At 55.1% G+C, this 22,112-nt stretch overlaps 23 non-coding genes across 23 annotated transcripts; all 23 read left to right on the top strand.

Annotated features, from left to right (window-relative positions):
- The first annotated feature begins 656 nt into the window (after window positions 1-656).
- Window positions 657-775, top strand: LOC126088655 (5S ribosomal RNA). The gene has a single exon (XR_007520014.1). It is a non-coding gene; the product is annotated as a 5S ribosomal RNA (ribosomal RNA).
- An 847-nt stretch (window positions 776-1,622) lies between these two features.
- LOC126089091 (5S ribosomal RNA) lies at window positions 1,623-1,741 on the top strand. The gene has a single exon (XR_007520433.1). It is a non-coding gene; the product is annotated as a 5S ribosomal RNA (ribosomal RNA).
- An 839-nt stretch (window positions 1,742-2,580) lies between these two features.
- On the top strand, window positions 2,581-2,699 carry LOC126088653 (5S ribosomal RNA). The gene has a single exon (XR_007520013.1). It is a non-coding gene; the product is annotated as a 5S ribosomal RNA (ribosomal RNA).
- An 846-nt stretch (window positions 2,700-3,545) lies between these two features.
- On the top strand, window positions 3,546-3,664 carry LOC126089181 (5S ribosomal RNA). The gene has a single exon (XR_007520517.1). It is a non-coding gene; the product is annotated as a 5S ribosomal RNA (ribosomal RNA).
- An 850-nt stretch (window positions 3,665-4,514) lies between these two features.
- On the top strand, window positions 4,515-4,632 carry LOC126089414 (5S ribosomal RNA). Its single transcript, XR_007520741.1, has one exon. It is a non-coding gene; the product is annotated as a 5S ribosomal RNA (ribosomal RNA).
- An 839-nt stretch (window positions 4,633-5,471) lies between these two features.
- On the top strand, window positions 5,472-5,589 carry LOC126089413 (5S ribosomal RNA). Its single transcript, XR_007520740.1, has one exon. It is a non-coding gene; the product is annotated as a 5S ribosomal RNA (ribosomal RNA).
- Window positions 5,590-6,429: 840 nt separating this feature from the next.
- LOC126088652 (5S ribosomal RNA) lies at window positions 6,430-6,548 on the top strand. Its single transcript, XR_007520012.1, has one exon. It is a non-coding gene; the product is annotated as a 5S ribosomal RNA (ribosomal RNA).
- An 847-nt stretch (window positions 6,549-7,395) lies between these two features.
- On the top strand, window positions 7,396-7,514 carry LOC126088651 (5S ribosomal RNA). The gene has a single exon (XR_007520011.1). It is a non-coding gene; the product is annotated as a 5S ribosomal RNA (ribosomal RNA).
- An 842-nt stretch (window positions 7,515-8,356) lies between these two features.
- On the top strand, window positions 8,357-8,475 carry LOC126089200 (5S ribosomal RNA). Its single transcript, XR_007520536.1, has one exon. It is a non-coding gene; the product is annotated as a 5S ribosomal RNA (ribosomal RNA).
- Window positions 8,476-9,322: 847 nt separating this feature from the next.
- LOC126088649 (5S ribosomal RNA) lies at window positions 9,323-9,441 on the top strand. The gene has a single exon (XR_007520009.1). It is a non-coding gene; the product is annotated as a 5S ribosomal RNA (ribosomal RNA).
- An 842-nt stretch (window positions 9,442-10,283) lies between these two features.
- On the top strand, window positions 10,284-10,402 carry LOC126088647 (5S ribosomal RNA). The gene has a single exon (XR_007520008.1). It is a non-coding gene; the product is annotated as a 5S ribosomal RNA (ribosomal RNA).
- Window positions 10,403-11,239: 837 nt separating this feature from the next.
- LOC126089383 (5S ribosomal RNA) lies at window positions 11,240-11,358 on the top strand. Its single transcript, XR_007520710.1, has one exon. It is a non-coding gene; the product is annotated as a 5S ribosomal RNA (ribosomal RNA).
- An 842-nt stretch (window positions 11,359-12,200) lies between these two features.
- On the top strand, window positions 12,201-12,319 carry LOC126088646 (5S ribosomal RNA). The gene has a single exon (XR_007520007.1). It is a non-coding gene; the product is annotated as a 5S ribosomal RNA (ribosomal RNA).
- Window positions 12,320-13,169: 850 nt separating this feature from the next.
- Window positions 13,170-13,288, top strand: LOC126089176 (5S ribosomal RNA). Its single transcript, XR_007520513.1, has one exon. It is a non-coding gene; the product is annotated as a 5S ribosomal RNA (ribosomal RNA).
- Window positions 13,289-14,139: 851 nt separating this feature from the next.
- Window positions 14,140-14,258, top strand: LOC126088645 (5S ribosomal RNA). The gene has a single exon (XR_007520006.1). It is a non-coding gene; the product is annotated as a 5S ribosomal RNA (ribosomal RNA).
- Window positions 14,259-15,106: 848 nt separating this feature from the next.
- LOC126088644 (5S ribosomal RNA) lies at window positions 15,107-15,225 on the top strand. The gene has a single exon (XR_007520005.1). It is a non-coding gene; the product is annotated as a 5S ribosomal RNA (ribosomal RNA).
- Window positions 15,226-16,073: 848 nt separating this feature from the next.
- LOC126089029 (5S ribosomal RNA) lies at window positions 16,074-16,192 on the top strand. The gene has a single exon (XR_007520374.1). It is a non-coding gene; the product is annotated as a 5S ribosomal RNA (ribosomal RNA).
- An 842-nt stretch (window positions 16,193-17,034) lies between these two features.
- On the top strand, window positions 17,035-17,153 carry LOC126088643 (5S ribosomal RNA). Its single transcript, XR_007520004.1, has one exon. It is a non-coding gene; the product is annotated as a 5S ribosomal RNA (ribosomal RNA).
- Window positions 17,154-18,003: 850 nt separating this feature from the next.
- LOC126089175 (5S ribosomal RNA) lies at window positions 18,004-18,122 on the top strand. Its single transcript, XR_007520512.1, has one exon. It is a non-coding gene; the product is annotated as a 5S ribosomal RNA (ribosomal RNA).
- Window positions 18,123-18,973: 851 nt separating this feature from the next.
- LOC126088642 (5S ribosomal RNA) lies at window positions 18,974-19,092 on the top strand. The gene has a single exon (XR_007520003.1). It is a non-coding gene; the product is annotated as a 5S ribosomal RNA (ribosomal RNA).
- Window positions 19,093-19,942: 850 nt separating this feature from the next.
- LOC126089174 (5S ribosomal RNA) lies at window positions 19,943-20,061 on the top strand. The gene has a single exon (XR_007520511.1). It is a non-coding gene; the product is annotated as a 5S ribosomal RNA (ribosomal RNA).
- Window positions 20,062-20,912: 851 nt separating this feature from the next.
- Window positions 20,913-21,031, top strand: LOC126088641 (5S ribosomal RNA). Its single transcript, XR_007520002.1, has one exon. It is a non-coding gene; the product is annotated as a 5S ribosomal RNA (ribosomal RNA).
- Window positions 21,032-21,879: 848 nt separating this feature from the next.
- On the top strand, window positions 21,880-21,998 carry LOC126088640 (5S ribosomal RNA). Its single transcript, XR_007520001.1, has one exon. It is a non-coding gene; the product is annotated as a 5S ribosomal RNA (ribosomal RNA).
- The last annotated feature ends 114 nt before the right edge of the window (window positions 21,999-22,112 follow it).

Here is a 22,112-nt window from a genome sequence, read left to right as displayed (position 1 = left end):
TCGGCAGGTGATTTCTGAAATACGTCACCGCCTATTGTTGTGTAGGTGTGTTGAGTTCCAAATTTGATTTGTAACCACGAACTTATTCCTTAGTCGTCTCGTCTCGTCTCGTCTCGTCCCGCAGACGTTTGTCGTGCTTGCGCTGTCATATGGACCACGACCCGAGCGGCAGCGAGCGGCAGTCGAGCAAAGTCGGGACAAGTCGGGACGGGGACAGGGACAGGGATAGGAATGGTGCGAATGCACTGCAAACTACGCAGACACCTGGTGTGAGGCGAGGCGAGGCGAGGCGAGGCGAGGCGAGGAAGCCCACATCGCTACCAGTGGGCCCTCCAGCACGACACTGCCACACCCCGCACAGGCCCTCCGCTGAACACCAGGGACAAGATGCGTCCTCCGCTAGTGTCGAAGGCTGCACGCGCCCAGCGAATGACAGGGGGTGCAACGAGCAGCAGTGCGTCTCACACACGCGGCGGTGCGCCCGCCAATTCGGCCGTCACTCTGCTGGGACGCCGGGCGCGCCTCCCCGCGCCGTCCTCGAGGAACTGGCGGTTGCGGAAGGAAGCGCTTTCGTCAAATGCGGCCGAAAACTAACATTTTGTGTGTTGGGAGAAAAGCCGAACGCGAATTCTGCCGTGCTCCTACATTAGATGAGCGCCAACGGCCATACCATGATGAATACACCGGTTCTCGTCCGATCACCGAAGTTAAGCATCATCGGGCCCGGCTAGTACTTGGATGGGTGACCGCCTGGGAAACCCGGGTGCTGTTGGCTCCCTTCCTGTTTTTTTTTTTTTTTTGTTATGTCGCCATCCCAAATTTCAAACTACCTTTCTGTTGTGACAAAGATGCTTCCTTAAGCCTTTTAAACTACTGTAATGGTACGAAAATGCAGTAATTAACTCAGTTTGAGGGAGAATGTGCTAACCAAGTTTGCCAAAAAGACTTTGAAAACGACAAAACAGTACGAATCGGCAGGTGATTTCTGAAATACGTCACCGCCTATTGTTGTGTAGGAGTGTAGAGTTCCAAATTTGATTTGTAACCACGAATTTATTCCTTAGTCGTCTCGTCTCGTCTCGTCTCGTCCCGCAGACGTTTGTCGTGCTTGCGCTGTCATATGGACCACGACCCGAGCGGCAGCGAGCGGCAGTCGAGCAAAGTCGGGACAAGTCGGGACGGGGACAGGGACAGGGACAGGAATGGTGCGAATGCACTGCAAACTACGCAGACACCTGGTGTGAGGCGAGGCGAGGCGAGGCGAGGCGAGGAAGCCCACATCGCTACCAGTGGGCCCTCCAGCACGACACTGCCACACCCCGCACAGGCCTTCCGCTGAACACCAGGGACAAGATGCGTCCTCCGCTTGTGTCAAAGGCTGCACGCGCCCAGCGAATGACAGGGGGTGCAACGAGCAGCAGTGCGTCTCACACACGCGGCGGTGCGCCCGCCAATTCGGCCGTCACTCTGCTGGGACGCCGGGCGCGCCTTCCCGCGCCGTCCTCGAGGAACTGGCGGTTGCGGAAGGAAGCGCTTTCGTCAAATGCGGCCGAAAACTAACATTTTGTGTGTTGGGAGAAAAGCCGAACGCGAATTCTGCCGTGCTCCTACATTAGATGAGCGCCAACGGCCATACCATGATGAATACACCGGTTCTCGTCCGATCACCGAAGTTAAGCATCATCGGGCCCGTCTAGTACTTGGATGGGTGACCGCCTGGGAAACCCGGGTGCTGTTGGCTCCCTTCCTGTTTTTTTTTTTTGTTATGTCGCCAGCCCAATTTTCAAACTACCTTTCTGTTGTGACAAAGATGCTTCCTTAAGCCTTTTAAACTACTGTAATGGTACGAAAATGCAGTAATTAACTCTGTTTGAGGGAGAATGTGCTAACCAAGTTTGCCAAGAAGACTTTGAAAACGACAAAACAGTACGAATCGGCAGATGATTTCTGAAATACGTCACCGCCTATTGTTGTGTAGGAGTGTAGAGTTCCAAATTTGATTTGTAACCACGAATTTATTCCTTAGTCGTCTCGTCTCGTCTCGTCCCGCAGACGTTTGTCGTGCTTGCGCTGTCATATGGACTACGACCCGAGCGGCAGCGAGCGGCAGTCGAGCAAAGTCGGGACAAGTCGGGACGGGGACAGGGACAGGGATAGGAATGGTGCGAATGCACTGCAAACTTACGCAGACACCTGGTGTGAGGCGAGGCGAGGCGAGGCGAGGCGAGGAAGCCCACATCGCTACCAGTGGGCCCTCCAGCACGACACTGCCACACCCCGCACAGGCCCTCCGCTGAACACCAGGGACAAGATGCGTCCTCCGCTAGTGTCGAAGGCTGCACGCGCCCAGCGAATGACAGGGGGTGCAACGAGCAGCAGTGCGTCTCACACACGCGGCGGTGCGCCCGCCAATTCGGCCGTCACTCTGCTGGGACGCCGGGCGCGCCTCCCCGCGCCGTCCTCGAGGAACTGGCGGTTGCGGAAGGAAGCGCTTTCGTCAAATGCGGCCGAAAACTAACATTTTGTGTGTTGGGAGAAAAGCCGAACGCGAATTCTGCCGTGCTCCTACATTAGATGAGCGCCAACGGCCATACCATGATGAATACACCGGTTCTCGTCCGATCACCGAAGTTAAGCATCATCGGGCCCGGCTAGTACTTGGATGGGTGACCGCCTGGGAAACCCGGGTGCTGTTGGCTCCCTTCCTGTTTTTTTTTTGTTATGTCGCCAGCCCAATTTTCAAACTACCTTTCTGTTGTGACAAAGATGCTTCCTTAAGCCTTTTAAACTACTGTAATGGAACGAAAATGCAGTAATTAACTCAGTTTGAGGCAGAATGTGCTAACCAAGTTTGCCAAGAAGACTTTGAAAACGACAAAACACTACGAATCGGCAGGTGATTTCTGAAATACGTCACCGCCTATTGTTGTGTAGGTGTGTTGAGTTCCAAATTTGATTTGTAACCACGAACTTATTCCTTAGTCGTCTCGTCTCGTCTCGTCTCGTCCCGCAGACGTTTGTCGTGCTTGCGCTGTCATATGGACCACGACCCGAGCGGCAGCGAGCGGCAGTCGAGCAAAGTCGGGACAAGTCGGGACGGGGACAGGGACAGGGATAGGAATGGTGCGAATGCACTGCAAACTACGCAGACACCTGGTGTGAGGCGAGGCGAGGCGAGGCGAGGCGAGGCGAGGAAGCCCACATCGCTACCAGTGGGCCCTCCAGCACGACACTGCCACACCCCGCACAGGCCCTCCGCTGAACACCAGGGACAAGATGCGTCCTCCGCTAGTGTCGAAGGCTGCACGCGCCCAGCGAATGACAGGGGGTGCAACGAGCAGCAGTGCGTCTCACACACGCGGCGGTGCGCCCGCCAATTCGGCCGTCACTCTGCTGGGACGCCGGGCGCGCCTCCCCGCGCCGTCCTCGAGGAACTGGCGGTTGCGGAAGGAAGCGCTTTCGTCAAATGCGGCCGAAAACTAACATTTTGTGTGTTGGGAGAAAAGCCGAACGCGAATTCTGCCGTGCTCCTACATTAGGTGAGCGCCAACGGCCATACCATGATGAATACACCGGTTCTCGTCCGATCACCGAAGTTAAGCATCATCGGGCCCGGCTAGTACTTGGATGGGTGATCGCCTGGGAAACCCGGGTGCTGTTGGCTCCCTTCCTGTTTTTTTTTTTTTTGTTATGTCGCCATCCCAAATTTCAAACTACCTTTCTGTTGTGACAAAGATGCTTCCTTAAGCCTTTTAAACTACTGTAATGGTACGAAAATGCAGTAATTAACTCAGTTTGAGGGAGAATGTGCTAACCAAGTTTGCCAAAAAGACTTTGAAAACGACAAAACAGTACGAATCGGCAGGTGATTTCTGAAATACGTCACCGCCTATTGTTGTGTAGGAGTGTAGAGTTCCAAATTTGATTTGTAACCACGAATTTATTCCTTAGTCGTCTCGTCTCGTCTCGTCTCGTCCCGCAGACGTTTGTCGTGCTTGCGCTGTCATATGGACCACGACCCGAGCGGCAGCGAGCGGCAGTCGAGCAAAGTCGGGACAAGTCGGGACGGGGACAGGGACAGGGACAGGAATGGTGCGAATGCACTGCAAACTACGCAGACACCTGGTGTGAGGCGAGGCGAGGCGAGGCGAGGCGAGGCGAGGAAGCCCACATCCATACCAGTGGGCCCTCCAGCACGACACTGCCACACCCCGCACAGGCCTTCCGCTGAACACCAGGGACAAGATGCGTCCTCCGCTTGTGTCAAAGGCTGCACGCGCCCAGCGAATGACAGGGGGTGCAACGAGCAGCAGTGCGTCTCACACACGCGGCGGTGCGCCCGCCAATTCGGCCGTCACTCTGCTGGGACGCCGGGCGCGCCTTCCCGCGCCGTCCTCGAGGAACTGGCGGTTGCGGAAGGAAGCGCTTTCGTCAAATGCGGCCGAAAACTAACATTTTGTGTGTTGGGAGAAAAGCCGAACGAGAATTCTGCCGTGCTCCTACATTAGATGAGCGCCAACGGCCATACCATGATGAATACACCGGTTCTCGTCCGATCACCGAAGTTAAGCATCATCGGGCCCGTCTAGTACTTGATGGGTGACCGCCTGGGAAACCCGGGTGCTGTTGGCTCCCTTCCTGTTTTTTTTTTTTGTTATGTCGCCAGCCCAATTTTCAAACTACCTTTCTGTTGTGACAAAGATGCTTCCTTAAGCCTTTTAAACTACTGTAATGGTACGAAAATGCAGTAATTAACTCTGTTTGAGGGAGAATGTGCTAACCAAGTTTGCCAAGAAGACTTTGAAAACGACAAAACAGTACGAATCGGCAGATGATTTCTGAAATACGTCACCGCCTATTGTTGTGTAGGAGTGTAGAGTTCCAAATTTGATTTGTAACCACGAATTTATTCCTTAGTCGTCTCGTCTCGTCTCGTCCCGCAGACGTTTGTCGTGCTTACGCTGTCATATGGACTACGACCCGAGCGGCAGCGAGCGGCAGTCGAGCAAAGTCGGGACAAGTCGGGACGGGGACAGGGACAGGGATAGGAATGGTGCGAATGCACTGCAAACTTACGCAGACACCTGGTGTGAGGCGAGGCGAGGCGAGGCGAGGCGAGGAAGCCCACATCGCTACCAGTGGGCCCTCCAGCACGACACTGCCACACCCCGCACAGGCCTTCCGCTGAACACCAGGGACAAGATGCGTCCTCCGCTTGTGTCAAAGGCTGCACGCGCCCAGCGAATGACAGGGGGTGCAACGAGCAGCAGTGCGTCTCACACACGCGGTGGTGCGCCCGCCAATTCGGCCGTCACTCTGCTGGGACGCCGGGCGCGCCTTCCCGCGCCGTCCTCGAGGAACTGGCGGTTGCGGAAGGAAGCGCTTTCGTCAAATGCGGCCGAAAACTAACATTTTGTGTGTTGGGAGAAAAGCCGAACGAGAATTCTGCCGTGCTCCTACATTAGATGAGCGCCAACGGCCATACCATGATGAATACACCGGTTCTCGTCCGATCACCGAAGTTAAGCATCATCGGGCCCGTCTAGTACTTGATGGGTGACCGCCTGGGAAACCCGGGTGCTGTTGGCTCCCTTCCTGTTTTTTTTTTTTTGTTATGTCGCCAGCCCAATTTTCAAACTACCTTTCTGTTGTGACAAAGATGCTTCCTTAAGCCTTTTAAACTACTGTAATGGTACGAAAATGCAGTAATTAACTCTGTTTGAGGGAGAATGTGCTAACCAAGTTTGCCAAGAAGACTTTGAAAACGACAAAACAGTACGAATCGGCAGATGATTTCTGAAATACGTCACCGCCTATTGTTGTGTAGGAGTGTAGAGTTCCAAATTTGATTTGTAACCACGAATTTATTCCTTAGTCGTCTCGTCTCGTCTCGTCCCGCAGACGTTTGTCGTGCTTACGCTGTCATATGGACTACGACCCGAGCGGCAGCGAGCGGCAGTCGAGCAAAGTCGGGACAAGTCGGGACGGGGACAGGGACAGGGATAGGAATGGTGCGAATGCACTGCAAACTTACGCAGACACCTGGTGTGAGGCGAGGCGAGGCGAGGCGAGGCGAGGAAGCCCACATCGCTACCAGTGGGCCCTCCAGCACGACACTGCCACACCCCGCACAGGCCCTCCGCTGAACACCAGGGACAAGATGCGTCCTCCGCTAGTGTCGAAGGCTGCACGCGCCCAGCGAATGACAGGGGGTGCAACGACCAGCAGTGCGTCTCACACACGCGGCGGTGCGCCCGCCAATTCGGCCGTCACTCTGCTGGGACGCCGGGCGCGCCTCCCCGCGCCGTCCTCGAGGAACTGGCGGTTGCGGAAGGAAGCGCTTTCGTCAAATGCGGCCGAAAACTAACATTTTGTGTGTTGGGAGAAAAGCCGAACGCGAATTCTGCCGTGCTCCTACATTAGATGAGCGCCAACGGCCATACCATGATGAATACACCGGTTCTCGTCCGATCACCGAAGTTAAGCATCATCGGGCCCGGCTAGTACTTGGATGGGTGACCGCCTGGGAAACCCGGGTGCTGTTGGCTCCCTTACTGTTTTTTTTTTTGTTATGTCGCCAGCCCAATTTTCAAACTACCTTTCTGTTGTGACAAAGATGCTTCCTTAAGCCTTTTAAACTACTGTAATGGAACGAAAATGCAGTAATTAACTCAGTTTGAGGGAGAATGTGCTAACCAAGTTTGCCAAGAAGACTTTGAAAACGACAAAACACTACGAATCGGCAGGTGATTTCTGAAATACGTCACCGCCTATTGTTGTGTAGGTGTGTTGAGTTCCAAATTTGATTTGTAACCACGAACTTATTCCTTAGTCGTCTCGTCTCGTCTCGTCTCGTCCCGCAGACGTTTGTCGTGCTTGCGCTGTCATATGGACCACGACCCGAGCGGCAGCGAGCGGCAGTCGAGCAAAGTCGGGACAAGTCGGGACGGGGACAGGGACAGGGATAGGAATGGTGCGAATGCACTGCAAACTACGCAGACACCTGGTGTGAGGCGAGGCGAGGCGAGGCGAGGCGAGGCGAGGAAGCCCACATCGCTACCAGTGGGCCCTCCAGCACGACACTGCCACACCCCGCACAGGCCCTCCGCTGAACACCAGGGACAAGATGCGTCCTCCGCTAGTGTCGAAGGCTGCACGCGCCCAGCGAATGACAGGGGGTGCAACGAGCAGCAGTGCGTCTCACACACGCGGCGGTGCGCCCGCCAATTCGGCCGTCACTCTGCTGGGACGCCGGGCGCGCCTCCCCGCGCCGTCCTCGAGGAACTGGCGGTTGCGGAAGGAAGCGCTTTCGTCAAATGCGGCCGAAAACTAACATTTTGTGTGTTGGGAGAAAAGCCGAACGCGAATTCTGCCGTGCTCCTACATTAGATGAGCGCCAACGGCCATACCATGATGAATACACCGGTTCTCGTCCGATCACCGAAGTTAAGCATCATCGGGCCCGGCTAGTACTTGGATGGGTGACCGCCTGGGAAACCCGGGTGCTGTTGGCTCCCTTCCTGTTTTTTTTTTTTTTTGTTATGTCGCCATCCCAAATTTCAAACTACCTTTCTGTTGTTACAAAGATGCTTCCTTAAGCCTTTTAAACTACTGTAATGGTACGAAAATGCAGTAATTAACTCAGTTTGAGGGAGAATGTGCTAACCAAGTTTGCCAAAAAGACTTTGAAAACGACAAAACAGTACGAATCGGCAGGTGATTTCTGAAATACGTCACCGCCTATTGTTGTGTAGGAGTGTAGAGTTCCAAATTTGATTTGTAACCACGAATTTATTCCTTAGTCGTCTCGTCTCGTCTCGTCCCGCAGACGTTTGTCGTGCTTGCGCTGTCATATGGACTACGACCCGAGCGGCAGCGAGCGGCAGTCGAGCAAAGTCGGGACAAGTCGGGACGGGGACAGGGACAGGGATAGGAATGGTGCGAATGCACTGCAAACTTACGCAGACACCTGGTGTGAGGCGAGGCGAGGCGAGGCGAGGCGAGGAAGCCCACATCGCTACCAGTGGGCCCTCCAGCACGACACTGCCACACCCCGCACAGGCCCTCCGCTGAACACCAGGGACAAGATGCGTCCTCCGCTAGTGTCGAAGGCTGCACGCGCCCAGCGAATGACAGGGGGTGCAACGAGCAGCAGTGCGTCTCACACACGCGGCGGTGCGCCCGCCAATTCGGCCGTCACTCTGCTGGGACGCCGGGCGCGCCTCCCCGCGCCGTCCTCGAGGAACTGGCGGTTGCGGAAGGAAGCGCTTTCGTCAAATGCGGCCGAAAACTAACATTTTGTGTGTTGGGAGAAAAGCCGAACGCGAATTCTGCCGTGCTCCTACATTAGATGAGCGCCAACGGCCATACCATGATGAATACACCGGTTCTTGTCCGATCACCGAAGTTAAGCATCATCGGGCCCGGCTAGTACTTGGATGGGTGACCGCCTGGGAAACCCGGGTGCTGTTGGCTCCCTTACTGTTTTTTTTTTTTTTATGTCGCCAGCCCAATTTTCAAACTACCTTTCTGTTGTGACAAAGATGCTTCCTTAAGCCTTTTAAACTACTGTAATGGAACGAAAATGCAGTAATTAACTCAGTTTGAGGGAGAATGTGCTAACCAAGTTTGCCAAGAAGACTTTGAAAACGACAAAACACTACGAATCGGCAGGTGATTTCTGAAATACGTCACCGCCTATTGTTGTGTAGGTGTGTTGAGTTCCAAATTTGATTTGTAACCACGAACTTATTCCTTAGTCGTCTCGTCTCGTCTCGTCTCGTCCCGCAGACGTTTGTCGTGCTTGCGCTGTCATATGGACCACGACCCGAGCGGCAGCGAGCGGCAGTCGAGCAAAGTCGGGACAAGTCGGGACGGGGACAGGGACAGGGATAGGAATGGTGCGAATGCACTGCAAACTACGCAGACACCTGGTGTGAGGCGAGGCGAGGCGAGGCGAGGCGAGGCGAGGAAGCCCACATCGCTACCAGTGGGCCCTCCAGCACGACACTGCCACACCCCGCACAGGCCCTCCGCTGAACACCAGGGACAAGATGCGTCCTCCGCTAGTGTCGAAGGCTGCACGCGCCCAGCGAATGACAGGGGGTGCAACGAGCAGCAGTGCGTCTCACACACGCGGCGGTGCGCCCGCCAATTCGGCCGTCACTCTGCTGGGACGCCGGGCGCGCCTCCCCGCGCCGTCCTCGAGGAACTGGCGGTTGCGGAAGGAAGCGCTTTCGTCAAATGCGGCCGAAAACTAACATTTTGTGTGTTGGGAGAAAAGCCGAACGCGAATTCTGCCGTGCTCCTACATTAGATGAGCGCCAACGGCCATACCATGATGAATACACCGGTTCTCGTCCGATCACCGAAGTTAAGCATCATCGGGCCCGGCTAGTACTTGGATGGGTGACCGCCTGGGAAACCCGGGTGCTGTTGGCTCCCTTCCTGTTTTTTTTTTTTTTTGTTATGTCGCCATCCCAAATTTCAAACTACCTTTCTGTTGTGACAAAGATGCTTCCTTAAGCCTTTTAAACTACTGTAATGGTACGAAAATGCAGTAATTAACTCAGTTTGAGGGAGAATGTGCTAACCAAGTTTGCCAAAAAGACTTTGAAAACGACAAAACAGTACGAATCGGCAGGTGATTTCTGAAATACGTCACCGCCTATTGTTGTGTAGGAGTGTAGAGTTCCAAATTTGATTTGTAACCACGAATTTATTCCTTAGTCGTCTCGTCTCGTCTCGTCCCGCAGACGTTTGTCGTGCTTGCGCTGTCATATGGACTACGACCCGAGCGGCAGCGAGCGGCAGTCGAGCAAAGTCGGGACAAGTCGGGACGGGGACAGGGACAGGGATAGGAATGGTGCGAATGCACTGCAAACTTACGCAGACACCTGGTGTGAGGCGAGGCGAGGCGAGGCGAGGCGAGGAAGCCCACATCGCTACCAGTGGGCCCTCCAGCACGATACTGCCACACCCCGCACAGGCCCTCCGCTGAACACCAGGGACAAGATGCGTCCTCCGCTAGTGTCGAAGGCTGCACGCGCCCAGCGAATGACAGGGGGTGCAACGAGCAGCAGTGCGTCTCACACACGCGGCGGTGCGCCCGCCAATTCGGCCGTCACTCTGCTGGGACGCCGGGCGCGCCCCCCCGCGCCGTCCTCGAGGAACTGGCGGTTGCGGAAGGAAGCGCTTTCGTCAAATGCGGCCGAAAACTAACATTTTGTGTGTTGGGAGAAAAGCCGAACGAGAATTCTGCCGTGCTCCTACATTAGATGAGCGCCAACGGCCATACCATGATGAATACACCGGTTCTCGTCCGATCACCGAAGTTAAGCATCATCGGGCCCGGCTAGTACTTGGATGGGTGACCGCCTGGGAAACCCGGGTGCTGTTGGCTCCCTTACTGTTTTTTTTTTGTTATGTCGCCAGCCCAATTTTCAAACTACCTTTCTGTTGTGACAAAGATGCTTCCTTAAGCCTTTTAAACTACTGTAATGGAACGAAAATGCAGTAATTAACTCAGTTTGAGGGAGAATGTGCTAACCAAGTTTGCCAAGAAGACTTTGAAAACGACAAAACACTACGAATCGGCAGGTGATTTCTGAAATACGTCACCGCCTATTGTTGTGTAGGTGTGTTGAGTTCCAAATTTGATTTGTAACCACGAACTTATTCCTTAGTCGTCTCGTCTCGTCTCGTCCCGCAGACGTTTGTCGTGCTTGCGCTGTCATATGGACCACGACCCGAGCGGCAGCGAGCGGCAGTCGAGCAAAGTCGGGACAAGTCGGGACGGGGACAGGGACAGGGATAGGAATGGTGCGAATGCACTGCAAACTTACGCAGACACCTGGTGTGAGGCGAGGCGAGGCGAGGCGAGGCGAGGAAGCCCACATCGCTACCAGTGGGCCCTCCAGCACGACACTGCCACACCCCGCACAGGCCCTCCGCTGAACACCAGGGACAAGATGCGTCCTCCGCTAGTGTCGAAGGCTGCACGCGCCCAGCGAATGACAGGGGGTGCAACGAGCAGCAGTGCGTCTCACACACGCGGCGGTGCGCCCGCCAATTCGGCCGTCACTCTGCTGGGACGCCGGGCGCGCCTCCCCGCGCCGTCCTCGAGGAACTGGCGGTTGCGGAAGGAAGCGCTTTCGTCAAATGCGGCCGAAAACTAACATTTTGTGTGTTGGGAGAAAAGCCGAACGCGAATTCTGCCGTGCTCCTACATTAGATGAGCGCCAACGGCCATACCATGATGAATACACCGGTTCTTGTCCGATCACCGAAGTTAAGCATCATCGGGCCCGGCCAGTACTTGGATGGGTGACCGCCTGGGAAACCCGGGTGCTGTTGGCTCCCTTACTGTTTTTTTTTTTTTTATGTCGCCAGCCCAATTTTCAAACTACCTTTCTGTTGTGACAAAGATGCTTCCTTAAGCCTTTTAAACTACTGTAATGGAACGAAAATGCAGTAATTAACTCAGTTTGAGGGAGAATGTGCTAACCAAGTTTGCCAAGAAGACTTTGAAAACGACAAAACACTACGAATCGGCAGGTGATTTCTGAAATACGTCACCGCCTATTGTTGTGTAGGTGTGTTGAGTTCCAAATTTGATTTGTAACCACGAACTTATTCCTTAGTCGTCTCGTCTCGTCTCGTCCCGCAGACGTTTGTCGTGCTTGCGCTGTCATATGGACCACGACCCGAGCGGCAGCGAGCGGCAGTCGAGCAAAGTCGGGACAAGTCGGGACGGGGACAGGGACAGGGATAGGAATGGTGCGAATGCACTGCAAACTACGCAGACACCTGGTGTGAGGCGAGGCGAGGCGAGGCGAGGCGAGGCGAGGAAGCCCACATCGCTACCAGTGGGCCCTCCAGCACGACACTGCCACACCCCGCACAGGCCCTCCGCTGAACACCAGGGACAAGATGCGTCCTCCGCTAGTGTCGAAGGCTGCACGCGCCCAGCGAATGACAGGGGGTGCAACGAGCAGCAGTGCGTCTCACACACGCGGCGGTGCGCCCGCCAATTCGGCCGTCACTCTGCTGGGACGCCGGGCGCGCCTCCCCGCGCCGTCCTCGAGGAACTGGCGGTTGCGGAAGGAAGCGCTTTCGTCAAATGCGGCCGAAAACTAACATTTTGTGTGTTGGGAGAAAAGCCGAACGCGAATTCTGCCGTGCTCCTACATTAGATGAGCGCCAACGGCCATACCATGATGAATACACCGGTTCTCGTCCGATCACCGAAGTTAAGCATCATCGGGCCCGGCTAGTACTTGGATGGGTGACCGCCTGGGAAACCCGGGTGCTGTTGGCTCCCTTACTGTTTTTTTTTGTTATGTCGCCAGCCCAATTTTCAAACTACCTTTCTGTTGTGACAAAGATGCTTCCTTAAGCCTTTTAAACTACTGTAATGGAACGAAAATGCAGTAATTAACTCAGTTTGAGGGAGAATGTGCTAACCAAGTTTGCCAAGAAGACTTTGAAAACGACAAAACACTACGAATCGGCAGGTGATTTCTGAAATACGTCATCGCCTATTGTTGTGTAGGTGTGTTGAGTTCCAAATTTGATTTGTAACCACGAACTTATTCCTTAGTCGTCTCGTCTCGTCTCGACTCGTCTCGACCCGCAAACGTTTGTCGTGCTTGCGCTGTCATATGGACCACGACCCGAGCGGCAGCTAGCGGCAGTCGAGCAAAGTCGGGACAAGTCGGGACGGGGACAGGGACAGGGATAGGAATGGTGCGAATGCACTGCAAACTACGCAGACACCTGGTGTGAGGCGAGGCGAGGCGAGGCGAGGCGAGGCGAGGAAGCCCACATCGCTACCAGTGGGCCCTCCAGCACGACACTGCCACACTCCGCACAGGCCCTCCGCTGAACACCAGGGACAAGATGCGTCCTCCGCTAGTGTCGAAGGCTGCACGCGCCCAGCGAATGACAGGGGGTGCAACGAGCAGCAGTGCGTCTCACACACGCGGCGGTGCGCCCGCCAATTCGGCCGTCACTCTGCTGGGACGCCGGGCGCGCCTCCCCGCGCCGTCCTCGAGGAACTGGCGGTTGCGGAAGGAAGCGCTTTCGTCAAATGCGGCCGAAAACTAACATTTTGTGTGTTGGGAGAAAAGCCGAACGCGAATTCTGCCGTGCTCCTACATTAGATGAGCGCCAACGGCCATACCATGGTGAATACACCGGTTCTCGTCCGATCACCGAAGTTAAGCGTCATCGGGCCCGGCTAGTACTTGGATGGGTGACCGCCTGGGAAACCCGGGTGCTGTTGGCTCCCTTACTGTTTTTTTTTTGTTATGTCGCCAGCCCAATTTTCAAACTACCTTTCTGTTGTGACAAGGATGCTTCCTTAAGCCTTTTAAACTACTGTAATGGAACGAAAATGCAGTAATTAACTCAGTTTGAGGGAGAATGTGCTAACCAAGTTTGCCAAGAAGACTTTGAAAACGACAAAACACTACGAATCGGCAGGTGATTTCTGAAATACGTCACCGCCTATTGTTGTGTAGGTGTGTTGAGTTCCAAATTTGATTTGTAACCACGAACTTATTCCTTAGTCGTCTCGTCTCGTCTCGACTCGTCTCGACCCGCAGACGTTTGTCGTGCTTGCGCTGTCATATGGACCACGACCCGAGCGGCAGCGAGCGGCAGTCGAGCAAAGTCGGGACAAGTCGGGACGGGGACAGGGACAGGGATAGGAATGGTGCGAATGCACTGCAAACTACGCAGACACCTGGTGTGAGGCGAGGCGAGGCGAGGCGAGGCGAGGCGAGGAAGCCCACATCGCTACCAGTGGGCCCTCCAGCACGACACTGCCACACCCCGCACAGGCCCTCCGCTGAACACCAGGGACAAGATGCGTCCTCCGCTAGTGTCGAAGGCTGCACGCGCCCAGCGAATGACAGGGGGTGCAACGAGCAGCAGTGCGTCTCACACACGCGGCGGTGCGCCCGCCAATTCGGCCGTCACTCTGCTGGGACGCCGGGCGCGCCTCCCCGCGCCGTCCTCGAGGAACTGGCGGTTGCGGAAGGAAGCGCTTTCGTCAAATGCGGCCGAAAACTAACATTTTGTGTGTTGGGAGAAAAGCCGAACGCGAATTCTGCCGTGCTCCTACATTAGATGAGCGCCAACGGCCATACCATGATGAATACACCGGTTCTCGTCCGATCACCGAAGTTAAGCATCATCGGGCCCGGCTAGTACTTGGATGGGTGACCGCCTGGGAAACCCGGGTGCTGTTGGCTCCCTTACTGTTTTTTTTTTTTGTTATGTCGCCAGCCCAATTTTCAAACTACCTTTCTGTTGTGACAAGGATGCTTCCTTAAGCCTTTTAAACTACTGTAATGGAACGAAAATGCAGTAATTAACTCAGTTTGAGGGAGAATGTGCTAACCAAGTTTGCCAAGAAGACTTTGAAAACGACAAAACACTACGAATCGGCAGGTGATTTCTGAAATACGTCACCGCCTATTGTTGTGTAGGTGTGTTGAGTTCCAAATTTGATTTGTAACCACGAACTTATTCCTTAGTCGTCTCGTCTCGTCTCGTCTCGTCCCGCAGACGTTTGTCGTGCTTGCGCTGTCATATGGACCACGACCCGAGCGGCAGCGAGCGGCAGTCGAGCAAAGTCGGGACAAGTCGGGACGGGGACAGGGACAGGGATAGGAATGGTGCGAATGCACTGCAAACTACGCAGACACCTGGTGTGAGGCGAGGCGAGGCGAGGCGAGGCGAGGCGAGGAAGCCCACATCGCTACCAGTGGGCCCTCCAGCACGACACTGCCACACCCCGCACAGGCCCTCCGCTGAACACCAGGGACAAGATGCGTCCTCCGCTAGTGTCGAAGGCTGCACGCGCCCAGCGAATGACAGGGGGTGCAACGAGCAGCAGTGCGTCTCACACACGCGGCGGTGCGCCCGCCAATTCGGCCGTCACTCTGCTGGGACGCCGGGCGCGCCTCCCCGCGCCGTCCTCGAGGAACTGGCGGTTGCGGAAGGAAGCGCTTTCGTCAAATGCGGCCGAAAACTAACATTTTGTGTGTTGGGAGAAAAGCCGAACGCGAATTCTGCCGTGCTCCTACATTAGATGAGCGCCAACGGCCATACCATGATGAATACACCGGTTCTCGTCCGATCACCGAAGTTAAGCATCATCGGGCCCGGCTAGTACTTGGATGGGTGACCGCCTGGGAAACCCGGGTGCTGTTGGCTCCCTTACTGTTTTTTTTTTTTGTTATGTCGCCAGCCCAATTTTCAAACTACCTTTCTGTTGTGACAAGGATGCTTCCTTAAGCCTTTTAAACTACTGTAATGGAACGAAAATGCAGTAATTAACTCAGTTTGAGGGAGAATGTGCTAACCAAGTTTGCCAAGAAGACTTTGAAAACGACAAAACACTACGAATCGGCAGGTGATTTCTGAAATACGTCACCGCCTATTGTTGTGTAGGTGTGTTGAGTTCCAAATTTGATTTGTAACCACGAACTTATTCCTTAGTCGTCTCGTCTCGTCTCGTCTCGTCCCGCAGACGTTTGTCGTGCTTGCGCTGTCATATGGACCACGACCCGAGCGGCAGCGAGCGGCAGTCGAGCAAAGTCGGGACAAGTCGGGACGGGGACAGGGACAGGGATAGGAATGGTGCGAATGCACTGCAAACTACGCAGACACCTGGTGTGAGGCGAGGCGAGGCGAGGCGAGGCGAGGCGAGGAAGCCCACATCGCTACCAGTGGGCCCTCCAGCACGACACTGCCACACCCCGCACAGGCCCTCCGCTGAACACCAGGGACAAGATGCGTCCTCCGCTAGTGTCGAAGGCTGCACGCGCCCAGCGAATGACAGGGGGTGCAACGAGCAGCAGTGCGTCTCACACACGCGGCGGTGCGCCCGCCAATTCGGCCGTCACTCTGCTGGGACGCCGGGCGCGCCTCCCCGCGCCGTCCTCGAGGAACTGGCGGTTGCGGAAGGAAGCGCTTTCGTCAAATGCGGCCGAAAACTAACATTTTGTGTGTTGGGAGAAAAGCCGAACGCGAATTCTGCCGTGCTCCTACATTAGATGAGCGCCAACGGCCATACCATGATGAATACACCGGTTCTCGTCCGATCACCGAAGTTAAGCATCATCGGGCCCGGCCAGTACTTGGATGGGTGACCGCCTGGGAAACCCGGGTGCTGTTGGCTCCCTTACTGTTTTTTTTTTTTTTATGTCGCCAGCCCAATTTTCAAACTACCTTTCTGTTGTGACAAAGATGCTTCCTTAAGCCTTTTAAACTACTGTAATGGAACGAAAATGCAGTAATTAACTCAGTTTGAGGGAGAATGTGCTAACCAAGTTTGCCAAGAAGACTTTGAAAACGACAAAACACTACGAATCGGCAGGTGATTTCTGAAATACGTCACCGCCTATTGTTGTGTAGGTGTGTTGAGTTCCAAATTTGATTTGTAACCACGAACTTATTCCTTAGTCGTCTCGTCTCGTCTCGTCCCGCAGACGTTTGTCGTGCTTGCGCTGTCATATGGACCACGACCCGAGCGGCAGCGAGCGGCAGTCGAGCAAAGTCGGGACAAGTCGGGACGGGGACAGGGACAGGGATAGGAATGGTGCGAATGCACTGCAAACTACGCAGACACCTGGTGTGAGGCGAGGCGAGGCGAGGCGAGGCGAGGCGAGGAAGCCCACATCGCTACCAGTGGGCCCTCCAGCACGACACTGCCACACCCCGCACAGGCCCTCCGCTGAACACCAGGGACAAGATGCGTCCTCCGCTAGTGTCGAAGGCTGCACGCGCCCAGCGAATGACAGGGGGTGCAACGAGCAGCAGTGCGTCTCACACACGCGGCGGTGCGCCCGCCAATTCGGCCGTCACTCTGCTGGGACGCCGGGCGCGCCTCCCCGCGCCGTCCTCGAGGAACTGGCGGTTGCGGAAGGAAGCGCTTTCGTCAAATGCGGCCGAAAACTAACATTTTGTGTGTTGGGAGAAAAGCCGAACGCGAATTCTGCCGTGCTCCTACATTAGATGAGCGCCAACGGCCATACCATGATGAATACACCGGTTCTCGTCCGATCACCGAAGTTAAGCATCATCGGGCCCGGCTAGTACTTGGATGGGTGACCGCCTGGGAAACCCGGGTGCTGTTGGCTCCCTTACTGTTTTTTTTTGTTATGTCGCCAGCCCAATTTTCAAACTACCTTTCTGTTGTGACAAAGATGCTTCCTTAAGCCTTTTAAACTACTGTAATGGAACGAAAATGCAGTAATTAACTCAGTTTGAGGGAGAATGTGCTAACCAAGTTTGCCAAGAAGACTTTGAAAACGACAAAACACTACGAATCGGCAGGTGATTTCTGAAATACGTCATCGCCTATTGTTGTGTAGGTGTGTTGAGTTCCAAATTTGATTTGTAACCACGAACTTATTCCTTAGTCGTCTCGTCTCGTCTCGACTCGTCTCGACCCGCAAACGTTTGTCGTGCTTGCGCTGTCATATGGACCACGACCCGAGCGGCAGCTAGCGGCAGTCGAGCAAAGTCGGGACAAGTCGGGACGGGGACAGGGACAGGGATAGGAATGGTGCGAATGCACTGCAAACTACGCAGACACCTGGTGTGAGGCGAGGCGAGGCGAGGCGAGGCGAGGCGAGGAAGCCCACATCGCTACCAGTGGGCCCTCCAGCACGACACTGCCACACTCCGCACAGGCCCTCCGCTGAACACCAGGGACAAGATGCGTCCTCCGCTAGTGTCGAAGGCTGCACGCGCCCAGCGAATGACAGGGGGTGCAACGAGCAGCAGTGCGTCTCACACACGCGGCGGTGCGCCCGCCAATTCGGCCGTCACTCTGCTGGGACGCCGGGCGCGCCTCCCCGCGCCGTCCTCGAGGAACTGGCGGTTGCGGAAGGAAGCGCTTTCGTCAAATGCGGCCGAAAACTAACATTTTGTGTGTTGGGAGAAAAGCCGAACGCGAATTCTGCCGTGCTCCTACATTAGATGAGCGCCAACGGCCATACCATGGTGAATACACCGGTTCTCGTCCGATCACCGAAGTTAAGCGTCATCGGGCCCGGCTAGTACTTGGATGGGTGACCGCCTGGGAAACCCGGGTGCTGTTGGCTCCCTTACTGTTTTTTTTTTGTTATGTCGCCAGCCCAATTTTCAAACTACCTTTCTGTTGTGACAAGGATGCTTCCTTAAGCCTTTTAAACTACTGTAATGGAACGAAAATGCAGTAATTAACTCAGTTTGAGGGAGAATGTGCTAACCAAGTTTGCCAAGAAGACTTTGAAAACGACAAAACACTACGAATCGGCAGGTGATTTCTGAAATACGTCACCGCCTATTGTTGTGTAGGTGTGTTGAGTTCCAAATTTGATTTGTAACCACGAACTTATTCCTTAGTCGTCTCGTCTCGTCTCGACTCGTCTCGACCCGCAGACGTTTGTCGTGCTTGCGCTGTCATATGGACCACGACCCGAGCGGCAGCGAGCGGCAGTCGAGCAAAGTCGGGACAAGTCGGGACGGGGACAGGGACAGGGATAGGAATGGTGCGAATGCACTGCAAACTACGCAGACACCTGGTGTGAGGCGAGGCGAGGCGAGGCGAGGCGAGGCGAGGAAGCCCACATCGCTACCAGTGGGCCCTCCAGCACGACACTGCCACACCCCGCACAGGCCCTCCGCTGAACACCAGGGACAAGATGCGTCCTCCGCTAGTGTCGAAGGCTGCACGCGCCCAGCGAATGACAGGGGGTGCAACGAGCAGCAGTGCGTCTCACACACGCGGCGGTGCGCCCGCCAATTCGGCCGTCACTCTGCTGGGACGCCGGGCGCGCCTCCCCGCGCCGTCCTCGAGGAACTGGCGGTTGCGGAAGGAAGCGCTTTCGTCAAATGCGGCCGAAAACTAACATTTTGTGTGTTGGGAGAAAAGCCGAACGCGAATTCTGCCGTGCTCCTACATTAGATGAGCGCCAACGGCCATACCATGATGAATACACCGGTTCTCGTCCGATCACCGAAGTTAAGCATCATCGGGCCCGGCTAGTACTTGGATGGGTGACCGCCTGGGAAACCCGGGTGCTGTTGGCTCCCTTACTGTTTTTTTTTGTTATGTCGCCAGCCCAATTTTCAAACTACCTTTCTGTTGTGACAAAGATGCTTCCTTAAGCCTTTTAAACTACTGTAATGGAACGAAAATGCAGTAATTAACTCAGTTTGAGGGAGAATGTGCTAACCAAGTTTGCCAAGAAGACTTTGAAAACGACAAAACACTACGAATCGGCAGGTGATTTCTGAAATACGTCATCGCCTATTGTTGTGTAGGTGTGTTGAGTTCCAAATTTGATTTGTAACCACGAACTTATTCCTTAGTCGTCTCGTCTCGTCTCGACTCGTCTCGACCCGCAAACGTTTGTCGTGCTTGCGCTGTCATATGGACCACGACCCGAGCGGCAGCTAGCGGCAGTCGAGCAAAGTCGGGACAAGTCGGGACGGGGACAGGGACAGGGATAGGAATGGTGCGAATGCACTGCAAACTACGCAGACACCTGGTGTGAGGCGAGGCGAGGCGAGGCGAGGCGAGGCGAGGAAGCCCACATCGCTACCAGTGGGCCCTCCAGCACGACACTGCCACACTCCGCACAGGCCCTCCGCTGAACACCAGGGACAAGATGCGTCCTCCGCTAGTGTCGAAGGCTGCACGCGCCCAGCGAATGACAGGGGGTGCAACGAGCAGCAGTGCGTCTCACACACGCGGCGGTGCGCCCGCCAATTCGGCCGTCACTCTGCTGGGACGCCGGGCGCGCCTCCCCGCGCCGTCCTCGAGGAACTGGCGGTTGCGGAAGGAAGCGCTTTCGTCAAATGCGGCCGAAAACTAACATTTTGTGTGTTGGGAGAAAAGCCGAACGCGAATTCTGCCGTGCTCCTACATTAGATGAGCGCCAACGGCCATACCATGGTGAATACACCGGTTCTCGTCCGATCACCGAAGTTAAGCGTCATCGGGCCCGGCTAGTACTTGGATGGGTGACCGCCTGGGAAACCCGGGTGCTGTTGGCTCCCTTACTGTTTTTTTTTTGTTATGTCGCCAGCCCAATTTTCAAACTACCTTTCTGTTGTGACAAGGATGCTTCCTTAAGCCTTTTAAACTACTGTAATGGAACGAAAATGCAGTAATTAACTCAGTTTGAGGGAGAATGTGCTAACCAAGTTTGCCAAGAAGACTTTGAAAACGACAAAACACTACGAATCGGCAGGTGATTTCTGAAATACGTCACCGCCTATTGTTGTGTAGGTGTGTTGAGTTCCAAATTTGATTTGTAACCACGAACTTATTCCTTAGTCGTCTCGTCTCGTCTCGACTCGTCTCGACCCGCAGACGTTTGTCGTGCTTGCGCTGTCATATGGACCACGACCCGAGCGGCAGCGAGCGGCAGTCGAGCAAAGTCGGGACAAGTCGGGACGGGGACAGGGACAGGGATAGGAATGGTGCGAATGCACTGCAAACTACGCAGACACCTGGTGTGAGGCGAGGCGAGGCGAGGCGAGGCGAGGCGAGGAAGCCCACATCGCTACCAGTGGGCCCTCCAGCACGACACTGCCACACCCCGCACAGGCCCTCCGCTGAACACCAGGGACAAGATGCGTCCTCCGCTAGTGTCGAAGGCTGCACGCGCCCAGCGAATGACAGGGGGTGCAACGAGCAGCAGTGCGTCTCACACACGCGGCGGTGCGCCCGCCAATTCGGCCGTCACTCTGCTGGGACGCCGGGCGCGCCTCCCCGCGCCGTCCTCGAGGAACTGGCGGTTGCGGAAGGAAGCGCTTTCGTCAAATGCGGCCGAAAACTAACATTTTGTGTGTTGGGAGAAAAGCCGAACGCGAATTCTGCCGTGCTCCTACATTAGATGAGCGCCAACGGCCATACCATGATGAATACACCGGTTCTCGTCCGATCACCGAAGTTAAGCATCATCGGGCCCGGCTAGTACTTGGATGGGTGACCGCCTGGGAAACCCGGGTGCTGTTGGCTCCCTTACTGTTTTTTTTTTTTGTTATGTCGCCAGCCCAATTTTCAAACTACCTTTCTGTTGTGACAAGGATGCTTCCTTAAGCCTTTTAAACTACTGTAATGGAACGAAAATGCAGTAATTAACTCAGTTTGAGGGAGAATGTGCTAACCAAGTTTGCCAAGAAGACTTTGAAAACGACAAAACACTACGAATCGGCAGGTGATTTCTGAAATACGTCACCGCCTATTGTTGTGTAGGTGTGTTGAGTTCCAAATTTGATTTGTAACCACGAACTTATTCCTTAGTCGTCTCGTCTCGTCTCGTCTCGTCCCGCAGACGTTTGTCGTGCTTGCGCTGTCATATGGACCACGACCCGAGCGGCAGCGAGCGGCAGTCGAGCAAAGTCGGGACAAGTCGGGACGGGGACAGGGACAGGGATAGGAATGGTGCGAATGCACTGCAAACTACGCAGACACCTGGTGTGAGGCGAGGCGAGGCGAGGCGAGGCGAGGCGAGGAAGCCCACATCGCTACCAGTGGGCCCTCCAGCACGACACTGCCACACCCCGCACAGGCCCTCCGCTGAACACCAGGGACAAGATGCGTCCTCCGCTAGTGTCGAAGGCTGCACGCGCCCAGCGAATGACAGGGGGTGCAACGAGCAGCAGTGCGTCTCACACACGCGGCGGTGCGCCCGCCAATTCGGCCGTCACTCTGCTGGGACGCCGGGCGCGCCTCCCCGCGCCGTCCTCGAGGAACTGGCGGTTGCGGAAGGAAGCGCTTTCGTCAAATGCGGCCGAAAACTAACATTTTGTGTGTTGGGAGAAAAGCCGAACGCGAATTCTGCCGTGCTCCTACATTAGATGAGCGCCAACGGCCATACCATGATGAATACACCGGTTCTCGTCCGATCACCGAAGTTAAGCATCATCGGGCCCGGCTAGTACTTGGATGGGTGACCGCCTGGGAAACCCGGGTGCTGTTGGCTCCCTTACTGTTTTTTTTTTGTTATGTCGCCAGCCCAATTTTCAAACTACCTTTCTGTTGTGACAAGGATGCTTCCTTAAGCCTTTTAAACTACTGTAATGGAACGAAAATGCAG

This window comes from Schistocerca cancellata, chromosome 6 (assembly GCF_023864275.1).
Source record: "Schistocerca cancellata isolate TAMUIC-IGC-003103 chromosome 6, iqSchCanc2.1, whole genome shotgun sequence".
Classification (NCBI taxonomy): Eukaryota; Metazoa; Arthropoda; class Insecta; order Orthoptera; family Acrididae; genus Schistocerca; species Schistocerca cancellata.
This window is presented reverse-complemented; position numbering and strand designations above follow the sequence as displayed.